Raw genomic sequence first — 16,691 nt, forward strand, 5'->3', positions numbered from 1 at the left:
GACAGATCTGCTTGCCTAGATTGGCTAAGGCCGAGGCAGATACAGGGCCTTTAATAGTTGTTTGATGCCTGAATGTGTAAAAACAACTTTAGAGTCAAGGTAGGGTTTTGGAGAGCATGAATCTTTGTCCAAGCAGTCTGCCACGCCTTTCTCCTTTGGAGCAAGTGGTGGGTGTGAACCACGAGTTCTCTGCCAGCGGTTGAGTGCTTTACTCACTAGGCCACCAGGGCTCCCTTTGAGAGTGGTTATGGGTAGATGAATATGTGATGCGCTGATTGTAAACTGGTGTCAGCTGCATTCAGGGCATCACTGTGAGGTCACAGTTCTGTCTCCTAATTTCAATGCCTTATTTCAAGTAAAAGAGGCTCTGGATCAGCTGAGTTCTTATCACAGAGAGGTCAAAATTGAACTTCCATAAGTCCAGAAAAGCGGCTTGAAGGACAGCACCTCACAGCCCTCTCTGCTTGCTCCAATCCAAAAGACCAAATACGGAACGAATGCCGGCCTAGCGCTTACACTCGCAAACTAGCCGGACGAATGTCCTCTTTCACCTTGGGTTGGAGACCACACGTGAGTCCCTGACATTTTCCTGCATTTGAATGGTGACACAGGTCAAGAATACCGAATCACCCATCGCTTGCCAGAGGAAAAAACAACTATGTCTTAGAAGAAGAACAGCGAAAATGCTCCTTGGGGTGGAAGCCCACAAGGCTCCGTCTCATGTACTTCGGTCACGTTATCCGGAAGAATGAGTCCCCGAAGAAGGACGCCATGGTTGGTCAAGGGGAAGACCCTCCATGAGATGCATTGACACAGTTGGCTGCGACAACGGGATCCGTCGTAACCATGCCTCTGATGTGGGCAGAGGTTCGGGCTGCGGGGTGTAGGGTCACAATGAGTGAGGACAGACTTATGGCATCTCACAACAAGTGAGTAAGGTAGTGCGGATGCCTAGCACAGCGCCTGACTCTGACTCAGTCTGTGCTCAGTTCATGCTCCCCCCACCCCAACTCCCGACCCTCCCCCTGCCTCCCCATCAGCGGTTCTTAACCTGTGGTTCGAGACCCCTTTGGAGGTCGAAGGACCCTTTCACAGGAGTCGCCCGATTCATCACAGTCGCAAAATGACAGTGATGAAGTAGCAACGAAATAATTTGATGGCTGGGGGCGTCACCACCACATGAGGAACTGTATGAAAGGGTCAAGGCATTAGGAAGGTTGAGAACCGCTGATCTACATCCTTATCTTCTTTTCAGGGAAATTGCTCCCATAGATTCTGTAGCCTCCCTTCACCTCACTATTGGTTATTTTATCGGGACTGCATCCCCACACAGCTGTGTTCCAATGTCATCTCGGATGCTTGCTTGGCTGTGCCATGCAGAACACGGTCCTTAATCGAGCTCAGCCCGTTTCCCCTATGTGGTGAGTAGAGATCAAGGTTCCTGTCTTACGATGCTGGCGGACATGGAATGAAATGTGGAGGTAGGCTGCTAAGGACAACATCTGTGACCCAACACAACGAGGCTTTTTAGATGGTTACCTTTTCTATTGAACATTCACGGGAACAACGATAATTACCATGTGGGGGGTGTACAGCTTCCATACTCCTGTAGCCATCGGTTTTAATTCCAGTCTTGTAAGATGTCATGGAACTGTCTCTCAGGAAGGTGGGCGCTTCTCACTAGGAACGGCAGCCTCAATCCCCCAGGCTCACTCCAGACCCCACTCCCCACCCCTCCCACTTGGCTGAGGTGCATGGAAGCATCACCTGTGTTGGGATGAATCAGGCTGAGTGAGTTCTCCTGGGTTCCTCCTTTGGAGGTCTGCAAAGCCCACGGGCCTGGAAGGATGTGGGTCCCCGGAGCTAACAGGTCTTGGAATAGTGAGAGCCGATCCCACATGAGCCCAGCTTTTTGAAGTCTGTGTGGTCGGAGGTGATCTCATGGGAGAGGCAGGTCCCCAGGGAAGAGTGAGGTTACAGAAAGCCAGACTGGGAATGACCTCCGACCACGGTGGACTCTCCCTCCTGGCTTCCACCCCTCGCTGCTCCTCTCTGCGGTGTCTCCAGTCTCCTGGGGGATGGCTGTCTCCTCTTTCTTTCTTTCCTTCTTTTTTTATTTTTTGTAGCATCAGGGAGGCTGAGTCAAACACTGCCCGGGGCACCAAAGGCGTCCACAAATTGGTCCCAATCCCAGCTAATGAGAAAGACCAGAGAGGAGACTGGCAGGCTGGGTGCTGTGGCTGTGGGCTGTGAGAGGAGGGGAGAAGCAGGCCGCCAGCATGAGGCCCCCCTCTGACCCCATGCTGCTCCCCCCGAGGCCCCGTGCCCTGGGCCTGTGAATCAGGCTTTTCTAAAATCTCTTCTATTCCAAGCCAGTAAATAAACAGATCTCTCGCGCCAGCCTCCCTCCCTGGTCTCCATATACATACTTTCCCACATTCGACCAAGCAACGCCAGGCAAGGGAGGAGAGACGGAGCGAGCACATCTTTCCGGGGGCCCCGAGATCTCAGTTCCCACCTCCGCCTGTCCGCACAGAGATGTCGGGGTCATGGGGTCCGCAGCTTCGGGTTTCAGGCGGTGCCATGGACAGCATTATGGAGAGTTGTGAAGAGGAGGGGAGGCAGACTTGGGGACTGCCTGGTGTCTGAGTGTCTTCGTGCTTCTGGGACAGACAAACCGCACAGCAGCGGTCTTAAAAAGCAGACACTCCTTCGCTCCTATCCTGGGAAGTTCTGGCGCAGGGCTCCGGTTCCCAGGGGAGGCTTTCTCTCTTGGCTCTGGGCAAAGAGACTGGTCTCAGGTTCTGTAACCCCAGTGGTCCCCGAGTTCCTTGTGGGGGATACCTACAAGGGTCATCTCCTCTCCCCTGCCCCTTATGCTTGCTTCTCTCTGCGCCTAACCCATTGTTGTCACATCTCAAAGGCATTGGGTTTAAGGCCGACCCTACATGGCCACGGCATTGTCAACATACAGGACCGCCCGCCCCAGTCCCAAACAGAATTACAGCCACGAGATAGGGACTCTGGTTCCAATACATATCTTGCGACAGGGGATGCTATTAGATCTAGAACAAGCTGGGACCCAGTCCTTCAGGAAGTGGCATCTTTTATTGCTTTAAACAAGCCGTGTCCCCTGAGACCCTAACACACACGTTCGGGCAGGAGGCTATGTCCGTGAAACAATCACAAGGCCCACTTTTCAAACCATTACCTTTTTGTCAAAACTGATCCCTGGAGTTTGAAGACCCTGCCCTCCTGGCTGAACTGGGGCATCGACATTGCTGGCGAAAGAAAGGGTCTTCACGCCAGATTGGCTGAGTCCACGCCCTCTGAAGACCCAGGTGGGGGAGGAGGGATGCTCCCACCTTCCCGGCATGCCCTCCACTTTCCATATGGCCTTGCAGACTCCTCTCCGGACCGTGGCCTCCGCAGGCGATGAACCCAGCTGAGTTCTTTCTTTTTCTTCAAGTTTGGCTGGACGTTGGGAATGGTACTGTTAAGTCTCAGGACAGTGGGTCTCATTAATGTGCTTAAGGAGCTCTTCACAAGGGGGAAACGGAAGGAGATGCTATTCCAGCCTGTAAGGGGCGTGAGTGAGGTGGTTGGTTCACAGGAGCAGGCCGCAGGTTAGGTGAGGAAATTAGCTTCCCTGTTTTTCATACCCCTCTAACAGGCCAGCTCTCTCAATACAACGCATGTCTTCAAGTCTTTTTTAATTTGGCATGAAACTGTCTCCTGTAGCCCAGACTAGAGAGAGTGGAGTTTATGGGAAACACACATCTGGGCACCTGACCTCTCCCAAGTGACAAGGGGTGGGGACATGCATGCCAGGGAATTAATGATAACATTCCTCAGTCCCTATGAGCTAACCAACAGGGATCGAGCCTATAACCCTGGGGTGGCTAAGTTTCCAGAGCTCTCCTTCGCTGCTCTGGAGGTAGAGGGATAGGGTGGTAGGAATGCCAGTTAATATTTCTGATGATTCTTAGTTCTTGGGCGTAGGCTTTGGTTGGCATTGCCTTTATGCTTGCTACTGATTGACTAAGGTGCCCATGACCCATCCATAGCCTCATGTGCACAGGAAAGTTGGATAACGAAACAGGAGGAGAGAGCAGGAATCGATACATTCCGGTGTTGTTGTTGCGGAAGACTGTTGACTAAAGTGTGGACGTCCAGAACCCGCCAGCCCTCTGCTGTCCAGTTGGCCTGACCCATACAGACCCTAGCCAGAGTTTGTGAGGCCCTGAGTCTTCACCAGAGAAGTCTCATCTCCCTCCTGAGGGCAGCTGGTGGGGAATGACCCACCTGGCAGTTTGCAGTTCCTGGCTGACTTGATAGTACCACGGGGCACTTAGAACTAAGCCATCAGTCTTAGAAGACATGCCATCAGAAAGCTCCTTTAATATTTTCTGCTTGGTTATTGATCGAGGTTTCCCTCTGTTTCGTGGTGTCATCATCGTGGGGCCGTTTGCTTGTATTCTGTCTTGATCTTGTATGATTTTCTGTCTGTGAAATGCAGATTAGGTAAACCGATAGATAGAGACAACAACTCGGTCAGTAGATTCAAAGGGACTCGACGGGGAGGCTGGCAGGAAATGGGGCGTTGACCACAGCCAGTTCAGGGAAGAAGAGATGTCCTGGGATTGATGGGGGGTGATGGTGGCACAACTCTTAGCAATGTGACGGAGCTAATGCAATGTGTGTAATTTGTATGTCTGAGAAATTGCTAAAAATAAATTACTTTAAAAAAAAAGGAAACATGCTGAGTCTTTGACTTGCTTATTTTGGACCCGTCACCTGGAAAGGCCAATCTAAAGCCCATGTCTATAGCATGACATCTAAGGTGGGGGTGGGGGGATCATGCTTTTTACAGGAAAGGATCAGCCGGAATGCAAGAAACCTCCAATACAAGGGATGAACACAGAGCTGCATCAATGGACTCAACATACATCATGCAGCCTGGGCCTGCACCAGGTAGCAGTCTTTCATCAATACACAAGATTGCCGTAATGGGAACTGACTTGATGCTGACTAATGACATCAACAGTAACGATGGAGCCTAAGCTCTGTCCAGGACGGTGCCTCTTCTAGCGCAGGGTTGTCCATGGCCAGCCCATTCTCGCATGAGTGCTGAGAATGGGGCATCTGTTGGAAAAAATGAAGGGCTAGGCTTGGAACAAGATGCTCTAGTGGTGCAGTGGGGAAACACTCGGCTGCTAACTGAAAGTTTGGTAGTTTGAACCCACCCAGCAGTTCTGGAGGGAAAGACCTGACATTCTGCTTCAGGTAAGATGACCAAAATCCAAACCCACTGCCATCGAGTCGATGCCGACTCACAGCGACCCTGTAGCACAGGGGAGAATTGCCTCTGTGAGTTTCTGAGACTTTACCTCCATAGGGGAGTAGAAAATACCGTCTTTCTCATGTGGAGGTGTTGGTGGTTTCAAACTGCTGACCTTGTGGATTTCAGCCCAACTTGTAACCACTATACCCCCAAGACTCATTTCAGTTAAGATTACAGCCTAGAAAACCCTAGAGATGGAGTCTATTCTGTCACTAAGAGTCCACTGTGAGTCGAGTGGACTAATCTGCCAACAATAGGCTTTGAGCACACCCGTGTCAAGCTTCCTGGCTTCCCGTCTCCTGCTTTCATTGCTTGCCTGAACCCTGCAGATGAACAATTTCTGACATTGACCTTGTCTGAGGTGCCTAGAGCCCCAGAGTGGGATTCTTCAGTTTCATCGCAGCCTATCATGACTGTGTTAGGCTGGGCTGTCTCAAGAAACAAATCCAGTGACATTCATCTATGTATAAGAAAGAGTTTTATATCAAGAGTATCATTACATCAAGAGGCATTCCATCAGTCCGATGTTAGTCTCTAAGTCCCTTCTTGAGACTCACAAAGCAGCAGGCCAGTGCCGCAGAAAGGGGAACCAGGCAGCAGGACGATCACAGGCTGGGTAGTACAGTCTTATGGCGCCAAGGTCGGTGGAAGCATGTCAGGGAACCAACGGCTCGCAGGGATGGGTGGCTCATGTAGGACCACACAGCATCCTGACGAAGTCCCAAGGAGGAGGATGGTAAAGTAGCAGAGACAAGCTGGTCCCAGAGTCCCCCACTCTTGTACAAAAGGCCATCCCCCCAAGGAGGTTTGTTGACTCAATTGACATGTTTGACCCCCCCCCCACTAGCTAGGAGTGTCGAGTTGATGTAAATCATCCAACCATCACTATCACCTTAAGGGGAATCCTGGTGGCGCGCTGGTCAGAGTGCCTGGCTGCTACCTAAAAGATTAGCCAATAGGAAGTGGCAAGAGACCGCAGTTGGAATGATCACGGGCTGAGCTCCTGGGAGGAGCTGGCCACTGTCCTGTGTATCTGGACGAGTGACCCCACTTTTCCACCTCACGTTTGCTGTTGAGATCGGATTCGCCACTTTAAAGCAGACGTGAAAAGGGAACGCCATGAGCATCCAGCCGTTTGCCTCGGCAAGGGAGTAGCTCTGTGCCCCATTCCAAACCCCACCACTCCCCTTCTCCAGGTTGTTTTCCAATAAAGCCTGCTTTGGGGGAGGGGGGCGGAGAGGGCCATCGGGTCACCTTTGAAGTCACATGTTCTCTGACTCCCTGGGGACCTTGGACAAAGAAAGCAGATCATATTAGATAAAGGAAACTCTATAAGGGGGGGGGGCTGTGATTTTTTTTCAGGAATCCTGGGGTCTTAGGGGCCCCAACTACAGACCCTGGGCTAGGAGTAATGGTGGGCCTCCCAATTAGCCATTTCCTTGGGCAGGCACCCCGGTCTCTGGGCTGCTGCCTGCGAATGGCACCCTCTTAGCCTGGCTCAATTTTCACTGCTTTCCAGCACCCCTTTTCGGAGCAAGGAGCTCAGTTGCAAGTCTCTCTTTTGCTTGGCCCCCGGACAATTTTTCCACTGTCACCGCCCTGTAAGCCTCAGCGGGCACAGAAATTCCAAAATAAATGAACGTGTTGTAAATGGGGAGAAACTCGTGTGTCCTTGCTGATTGCAGCTCGGCGGCTCAGGCAGCGAAGACCACAGCTCAAGCTGCCTATTTTTTTTACCCAGACACGCCAACGGCCCGCCGCCCCCTTCATTCAGCAACACGTGGGCTTCGCAGAGGTGCCCTAGGCCTGACAAAGTGCCCTTGATCCGCTGCCCCCAGCCAGGCCAGGGGCCGGCCTGTCAGAGCCAGGCCAAGACAAGACGCACCAGTCTTCGCGCAGCGTCTGGGAGCCTGGGCCTGGCGATGGCACATTGGCTGTTAGCCTCCCGCTGGAGCTGTGTGCCCCGGCCTTGGGAAGGGGCCTCGGGCCTGGGTGTGATGGGGCTGGCGCAGAACAGCCGCGAGCTAACTGAGGCTCTGTACCGAGAGGCTTCGGGGGCCAAGGCGGTGGGCCAGGGCTTGCTTGTCAGCCCCCAGCTGTGGGCTCTGAGGGGCGCTTGAACGGCCGACCACCCAGCATCATTTGGGTAGGGACACTTCTCAAGGAAAAACAAAGTCTTCTTTGAAGAGGGCTATGAAACGGCGCAGAAAGAAACATTTGGGGCCTGTCTTTTCTAGTGAGCAGTGGGAATTTCTGAAGAGGCCATCTTCCCAGAATGGTTTGGACGGGACACCAAGTTTCTCCTACTGTTCTGCATCCGCCCTCTTCTCCAATTCCTTCTTTAGGAGCCTGCGACCACTCTCGACCATGTGACTCAGTGGGGCCGGCAATCACACTAGCTCATGATCCGGGCAGGCGGTGGTGTTCATCTGCCAGTCACAGAGTGGGCATGGGACCGAGTCCTTTGCTGGACTCCCCTCCCCCTCCCTCCCTCCCTCCCTCCTCTTTTCCCCTTTTGAGTTCTTGGATTTGGAGGAGAGGCAACGTAGATGATTTGTTTCTCTTTCTGGTGGTGGTGTGGAGGAGACTGCTGGCCTCGGTGTTCGAACCTGCTGGTGCTCTTCTGAGAAAAGCGAGGCTGTCAGCCTGAGCTAAGGAGCGGATTATTCTTGTCTTACCACATTGCCGAGAGCCCAAAGCTTCCCAATCAGTGGCAGTGGGCATCTTTGCTGTCACACGCCTTATATTGTTGAGCTCGTTTGCTAAAATGTTCATTTGAGGTAACTCCAAGTTCAGCATCCCTCCAATGATGTCCTCGGAGTGAATTCTTACAGGGGGGATAACGGGCTCAGAAAACCGAACCCACTGCCATTGAGCCAATTCTGACCAGCAGCGACCCTATTAGGCAGAGTGGAATTGCCCCGTGATGGGAGTCGGACAGCCTTCCGTTTTGCCCCATGGAGGGCCTCCCCGTCTCCATCTGCTGACCTGGCGGTGAGCCGTCCAGTGCATCGTCCACTATCCAGCAGGGTTCTCGGGCTGAGACTCTGACGTCCTGGGACACACGGCTCAACCACTTTCTAGAAAGATCGAGTCATTTTAGTGATTCCTTGTAACATTGGGGAGGCACTTTTTAGGGTTATTCTTGGCTTGGCTGTTTTTTTTTAGTTCGTTGTTGTTGTTGTTGAAAACCTGCATTTAGAAGGAATCTCCCAGGCCGTGCTGATAAGACTAGCTTGAGTTAGTGACCCCAACGGATATTTGCATTCAAAAAGTACTATGCGGATTGAGTAACAGAAGAGCATCTTCTGGAAAGAGCAGTTCATTAGATGCCAAGAGGATGTAGAGGGGACCCGAAGCTAATCCCTGGTTTACTCTAGGGCTGGGTTGGAGGAGATTGGGGATAAGATCAGTGTAGAAACCTTGATAATACCGAGATGGGTGGTAAGGTGATGGGTACCGATCAGGGACTCTAGCGATTCAAAAGATGTTGAAATGCTCTTCTCAAGGGAGAGGCTCCTTCCAGACCCTTCCAGCACGGCCCAGTAGCTCTGCTCTGCCTTCCTCCCCAACAGCCTCTCTCTCTCTTGGGGCCATCAACTTTTGCTCTCTGCCTGCTCTTTTCAACAGTGGCTTTCAAAGGTTCTCAATCAAGCCCCTTCCAGTAAAATCACTTAGATGCACTTCTCTCAACAACGTATATTTATGAATTTAAACGATAGATATGAACTCCCAATATAAGTAGAGGATGTACATCATAAAATGCACTCAAAAGAAGAAATTTGGAAAGGCTGAGATAAGAAAGAAATAAACAACGTTTTAAGGCTTGCTAGATAAATACATGTTATGGAATATGCTTTTGGGTTGAAGTTCAGTGAAAGTTCATTGTAAAATGAAAAAAAGAAAAGAAACTACGCCCCCCCGTTTTTCAGTTGTTACTGCTGCTGTGGAGTGCTGTGGAGTGGGTTCTGACGAACTAACTGCTCCACGAGTTTTCTTGCCTGTAATGGGCACAAATCATCAGGCTACTTCAGCCTGGGTCCTGCTGGCTGGGGTTCAACTGTCAGAGTTTAGATTAGCAGTTGAATGCAAACTGATTGCACCCCCGAAGGGTTTCGCTTTTCATATCTCAATGCCATCAAGTCAATTCCAACTCACGAGACTCTCCAGGACAGAGTAGACCTGGCCCTGTGGGTTTCTGAGACGGTCACTCTATGGGAGTGGACAGCCTCGTCTTTGTCCAGAGGAGGGGCTGGCTGTTGTGAAGTGCTGACTCGTGGTTAGCAGCTCAACGCATAACGACTATGCTACCCTGGCGCCTAGATTTTGCATTGTGCTAATAATGTTTTTGACCCTTGTATTCCCCCGGGTCCTCCAGGAAAGCAAAACCAATAATACTTTCATATGTACATGTATGTGTATTTGTGCATGCATGAAGTGTGTGTGAAGAAAGTGGCTCCCACCCTTGTAGAAGTGGGCAAGTTCAGTCTGTGGCACATTAAGTCGGAGCCTTTTTCTGATTCAGCTGCTAGCGCCGATGAACCAGGGAGCAGGAGGTTCCTAGACTTTGGGGGGCTGAGGCAGATGAATCCAGGGTCAGCAGTCAATCTGGCAGGGGTCCAGGAGTCAGACGCAAACTCCAAGGCAGCAAGAAAGGAGAAGCCTCCCTACTGGGTCTGCTTACATCGGAATAGACCACACTCCCAAGGAAAGTTCCCTTCCATCATATCAGGGCCTGTGTGCAGATTAAGGGGGCAGTCCCCTACCCTAATCTTCCCACAACTGCTTGGCTGCCCACCAAGGATCCTTTCCTGGAGCTGATTCCATTATGGTAGATTACCTCATGGGGAGTTCTCAACTGCCTAACTGCTGAGAATCCTGGCCCAGCTAAGTGATCACAAAACCCAACCTAAGCATCCTAACCGTGCACGGTCATATCTGATGATATGGTCTATGAAGCTTCTACTGGAAAACAGGAGCAGCCACCATGCCATTGCTGTTTCTTATTGGTAACCCGTGCGTACAGTATTGGTGTCGTCCTGGATTCACAGGTGCTTTGCAAGAGTTCTTTGAAGCCCTTTAGCCGCGCGTATGATTATGAGTCGGGCTGAAAGTTAGGTAACATGAAGTCATAATCAACAACCAGGCGCATGCACCTGTAAAACATGCAGACACTGTAAATTCAAACACCTCAATGCGGGTGTCACAGTGAGTCCCATGCGGCGTGTGGGGCCTCAATCCGTCCTTTGTTCAGCCCCCATGCCTTTTGCTCTTTGCTACCTCTGACAAATAGACCAAGCCAGACAGCAAGGATCATTCTGGACATGCCATGCCAATAAAGCTTAACTCTTGTAAAGACGAAACAAGCACACGCTGAACGATTGGAGCAGTTGCCATTGCATCTGCCCTGACTCACAACCACCCTCCCACCAACGAGTGTGCTCCACGGGCAGTTCTGGGACTGGCATTCTTTTTGTGTTCAAATGGCGACCGTCAGCACTTTCCCCCAAGGCATCGCTGGTTATGAGAGGTCCGTCTTCTGATTCTTGCCGGTGTGGCTGTGAGGGTCTAACCCATAGCGAGCCCATGCTTTAAGCAGTTAGACCACCCAGGGACTCCTTGAAATACCAAGTATTTCCAAATATTTCTTTACCGTTCCGGGAATGGGTGTATGCATGCCAGCAGGGGAGACGGGTTCTGTAGGTCCTGGTGAGGCAGATGAAAGACGGCTGCGAGTCCTTTACTTCTCTCCTCATTGAGTGGGCAGTGGAGTTCTAATCCCCGAGCCTTGCATCTGAGCTGGCCTCAGGGACATGTGACTGAATATTGGGGGGAAGGTGACATTCTGGAGTTACCAAGGCTAGATCAAGTGGAGCCTGGTAGCCTCCAGCTCGGACCTCTTCAACCTCTCTTCCCTAGATTGCTAAGGCACATTTGCATTCATGACTGCACCGTCCCCCACCCTGAGACCCACAGCCCTTTCTGCCCCCCCTCCCTCGTTTTATTCCTCCAGTTGATACTTTGCAGTGCTGATTCAGTTCCAGAGTTGGTGCCAGGCACTGAGGGTACACAATGAATAAGACAAACAAACAGAATCCCCACCCTGATGGGACTTACACGAACTCTTCTTCTGTAAGGGTTTGTTGAGTTCATAAAACCGACAGCACAGTTGCGTGCTGAGACGAAGCTTCACCTGGCTCTGAATTCACTCTCTCCCCACTCCCCTACCCCAGCTGGTCCCTAGTCAATTGCCTGGCATGTCACGAAGGTGGCCACAGATCCTCAAACTAGTACCAGGTCTTTCTTATTTATGCACTGCCTTCTCTCTCTCGCACATAGAACTTTACAAACGTGTGGAAGGTGAGTGACACTTCTTCACCGTTTTCACGAATCCCCGTCAATTCATGAAATTGGACTGATTCCAGGAAATTCAGGGCAAAGAAAGCGAACAGGTTGATGTCATCAGACTTGTTTGGGTGCAAAGCAGGGATTCGCGCAAGTTATTCAGAAAGTTGTCATAAGGTTCCATGTGCATGAGAACTCAGGAAAAGCTGGTCAGCTTGCCTTGGGACGACCGAGGGCCACACAGGCTGAGAGTGGAATTGTAAGGTCATTTGGAATCCTGGATGGTTCCCGGAATGTTGGCCCCAGGAGTGTGTGGATCTTGACTGTGGTGTTCCACCGTCTCATGACTCATCTCTTACATGTCTCCTCTGTTCGCCTTCCTTTCCTACCAACAGATTTCTTCACCCTCGGCTCTGTTTCCCCTGGCTTCATGATTTCTGTTCCTCCATAACTTCACCTTGTTCCTGAGCCATCATGGTGCTTCTGGTCTCCTGCTGTGTCACGACCTCACACCTGCTGCTGCTAAATACCTCACTCTCTTGGTATTTCTCAGGTCAAATTCTACAGAGGGAGACGGGTAACTGACCCAGCTCTTTCTTTGAAGACAGTCCACGCAGTCCAGGCTGGATTGGGAACGCTTCTTCAGGAGTCCCTGTCAGTGGTCCGGTCAGCTGGGAGGGAGCGTGGTGTGCCTCCACACGTGCTGCCTGGGGCTTCCCCTTCGCCTGGGTTGATCCGTGTGCCAGTCTCCCTGGGGTGGGGGTGGGGTGGGGGGGCACTGTGACTTGGTGGTTGAACATGTACCATTTTGAAGTTCTTCTGTTCGTTTTCCTTCTAGTCACGGAGGCCGAGATAACGTGTAGGCCCACTCATATGCCAGGGTTTTCCATCGACATAAAGCTGTTCTTTTTAACCTCCCAGAGTGATGGAGGGAGGTGAGTGTCAAGATAAGGTTGATCAAGACCACATTATACGCTCACACTAAATGCCCCAACCCTGTGAAATGCTCTCTGTTATGATATCACTTCATGATCGCAATAACTCGCCGAGCTGGGGCTTGTCCACACTTTACAGGTCACCGAACGGAGACTCATAGAGACTCATAAGGACGCATAAGGAACTTGCCAGAGGCCACAGGATTCGCAAGTAGCAGGCCCGGGGTTCAAATCTAGGTGATCAGCTCCAAGGTTGCACTGTCAGCAGTTCTTCATGAACATTCCATTTCCCAGGTTCTTCCAGAGAGCCCCTTGTTTCTAGCTGAAATAGCACGTGAAATCACTTTCCCTCTTTCGCCTGATACACAGGTTTTCAGGTGATGATGATGATGATGTGTGTGTGTTTTTTGTCCTCAACTTAACTCAGAACCCCGAATGGCCATCTTCCTTTCTGGTGGATGGTGATCATGCGCTGCCCTTCCCCTCCTCAAGTTTAATATTCTACCAGCCCTCTACCATACACTGCCCTCTGGGATGGAAAAATAATGGTTGGTCCAGAAAATATCAGGAGACCTGAGTTCAGATCTTGACTCTGCTACTAATAAGCTGTTGCCCACAGATCGTACTTTCCCAGATGACAAACAAGGGGGCTGTGGCGGGCTCCTTCGAGTCTGCACAGGCTGTGCTTCAAATGAAGCCTGGCTCCTTTCAGGCTTATCTCCCCTTCTGAGCACTCATTGGCTTTGGCTCTGGTTCTCGTGTCTCTGAACACTCAATCCCTCCAGGTGGATCGAGGGTGCTTTCTAGACTCCCGGTGATGGGGGAACCGTGTGGGTGTTTGGGAAACTAGAGCGGGCGGGGCTGCAGCTTCTCAGGGCTTCCATTTGAGTCAATGCCATTTCCCATCTGATTTGAGACCTTTCATGTGGGAGGCATAGGAAATGTCGCTGAGTGGGAGAGACTCATTCTCCATAGTCTGAATTCATTGTCTCCAGCTGACTCCCAGGATGGCGAGTTGACTTCATCACGCCCCACAGTTCCATCCATACCACACTAGACTTCCTGGAGTCTCAGTTCACAGAGGCAGAAGCCTCCACCCAGTGGGGAGTCTATCATCATTTCTTCCATTCATTAAGTATTCAGCTCCGATATTTAATGCTTGATATGAGGTTCATAATAGTGAGCCAAACAGATAGAGGCCCCGTTTTTAATGGCTCCAAATCTTGAGAGGGAAGATAATCAGTAAATAGGCTATAAATATGTAATTCTAACTTCCAACGGCCCTTCTTTTAAAATCCCACAGGGGTAAATCAAATGAAACTAGTATCTTTGTTTTAAAAACTGCCTCTATCTTTATGTATTCCAGGTAAGAATTTATTGTGCACAATTCCTCTGACGATTGCAATGATTTTTGTTGCTGTCAAATCCAGTGATGGTGAAACTTAGTGTGTTAGTCTGGGTAGACTAGAGAAACAAATCCAGAGACACTCACATGTGCATTAGAAAGAGCTTTATATACAAGAGCAATTGTATATTAAGGAAACATCCCAGATCAGTCCAGTTCAAGTTCATAAGTCCGATATTAGCTCAGATGTCCAATGCCAGTTTATAAATTCATCTTCAGACTCAAACAACACATGCAATGACACTGAATGCAGGAAGATCACAGGCCAGTGGGTGGAAAGTCTTGTGGATCCAGTGGCGGTAGAAGCACTTCAGTGCTGGCAGGGGTCTCCACGTGGTTCCTACAGCTCCAGGGCTGTAACTCCATGTGGCTTGCAAGGAGACAAGCAGAGAGAGAGAGAGTCTCCCACCTCTAGGGAGGAATATAGGAGTTCCCAGAATCCTCAGGAGAAGGCCATGCCCACACTGAGACCTCACTGGCTATGACCTGATTGACAGGCTAGACTCCACCCCTTCACAAGTTGACAGGAGATTATGTGCCTGCCACCCTTAGCAAATCACCGTCCCATCTTCGGAACTGATATTAGAATGAAGCAGACATCATGATAGTTGTTGAAGCTTTCTCACTGCCATCAAGTTGATTCTGCTTCATGGTGACCCTATAGGATCAGAACAACTGCCCCTGTGAGTTTCGAAGACTGTAATTCTTTACTGGTGTAGAAAGCCTTGTCTTTCTCCCTTGAATGAGCTGGTGGTTTCAAACTACGGGCCTTGTGGTTAGCAGCCCAACGCATAACCCCTACGCCTCCAGGGTTCCGGTATATTTCCCGAGAGACCAGTAAATAGTCAACTTGGCGTGATTCAATGTGAGTCGGCCTGTGTCCGAGTCCCATTCCTCAACCTGTCAGGGGTGTAACCACAGGCGGGTCACGTGCTCCTGTCCACATGTAGGTACGATTACTCCACGAGTGTTACTGCATGTCTTTCCAGAAGAACACGTGGTCCATCTTTGGTACAAAGTAAGTGTTCAGTAAAGATGGACGGGGCAGCCTTTTTTCTAAGAGTGAATTAGCATGTGGCAAGATGGACCGTGAGCCCAACAGTGCAAGAAGAGGACTGCCGTGCTTACACGTTTCCATCCGCCGTTTGCTTCCGTTCAGTTATTGGACCGCTGGTGCTGTCATTGACGGCTTCCTGACCACGTGCCAGGGCTCTGTAGGTGTGCTCGGTTCGGGAATACAGTATGAAGCGCCCGAGGTGTAGTCCTTGTTTTTGTGAAGCTGTTTGAAATGTTCTTTTCTGATGTTCACCCGTGTGCGTCCTTCGATCAGTGGATTTCCATGTGGGATCCTGCTTTCAGAAGCCTGATGGAAATGGTGTTTTCAATGGCACGGGAAGTAACGGACATAGGAGGGTTGGAACAAAACCAACAAATAGCAGGGGGGGAATTTCCTCCCTTTGATGAAGACCCCATACTTAGGATACTATTGCTGTAACTATTCTTACACAGAGAGGGTCCCGAGAGAGTATTTGTTGTGTACGGGCATTAATTGCAACCATGTGGGCCAGCAGCCTGTCATGGAAATAATCCTGTGATTTACGTAGCTCTTTACAGCCACGGGGTGGGCTGTTCTGGAAGCTGACCTGCGCCATTCTTCAGGCAGGGAAAGGGGCAAGTGACTATTTACAAGTCTGTGCTCTGTGGCAGCTCCAAACAACTGGTGACGGAGGTGATGAAGGGGGAGGGGCGGGGCATAAATAGAAGAGCAAATGGATATTTGTCGGCATCTCTCCACTTTCCTTTGCTTCCCCTCTTTCCCAAAATAAGTGCATTGTTCCCTGGGACTGGAATTTGAAGTGGCAGCTGTCTGCCGGACTGACTCCTTCTCCAAGAGCAGAGCCCAAGGAGGTAACTGGGGTTAACTTGAGTTTGTCTTGTCCTCTGCGGACAAGGGACCCTGGGATTCAAGCTGCCAAAATAGCTGCATTTCCAGGGTGTGTCGGGATGAGCCCCAAATGCCCATCGCGAACACATTGACAAGTGACGCCACACTTTGCCTGAACCCTATGTGCTCGTGTTCTACACAAGTGTTCCTCTCTGGAAAGCCCATGCCCAAATAGTGCCATTCTCTAGAGACTGCCCTCGGACTCCCTCTGTCCTTCTGTGAGCTCACAACAGTCACCTGGGGTGGGGTTGACATTCAATGGCTTCGCTGGGTGGGGATCGACAACATTTAAAATGTAGATTGGTATTGATTATGCTGGTGCTTCCTTCCGCCTGCCGCTCACCTGTCAGTTTGTCACACTCTGGTGGCTGATGCGCTGTAACTCTGGCAAGGTCACTCAGGTAGACAGGGTTCAGGAGTGGCTTACGACGACGAAGACAGACCTGAAAGGCGCCGGTTATCACTCTCAAAGCATGGTCAGAGAAATCCCCATCTCCGAGTGTGTTTCCACAGTTCCAGAAGAGGAGACCCAGGTAGCAGAACCTTCCTGCCACCGGGTTTCTTCTGACACCTAGTGGCCCCAAAGGACAGAGAAGCCCTGCCCCGGTGGGTTTCCAAGACTGTACCTCTTGGAAAGGCTAGTAGATTTGAACTGCTGGCCTTGTGGTTAGCAGTCCGAAGTGCAAGCCACTATGCTACCAGGGCTCCTTCCCTAGG

Source organism: Tenrec ecaudatus, chromosome 10, assembly GCF_050624435.1.
Source record: "Tenrec ecaudatus isolate mTenEca1 chromosome 10, mTenEca1.hap1, whole genome shotgun sequence".
Lineage (NCBI taxonomy): Eukaryota > Metazoa > Chordata > Mammalia > Afrosoricida > Tenrecidae > Tenrec > Tenrec ecaudatus.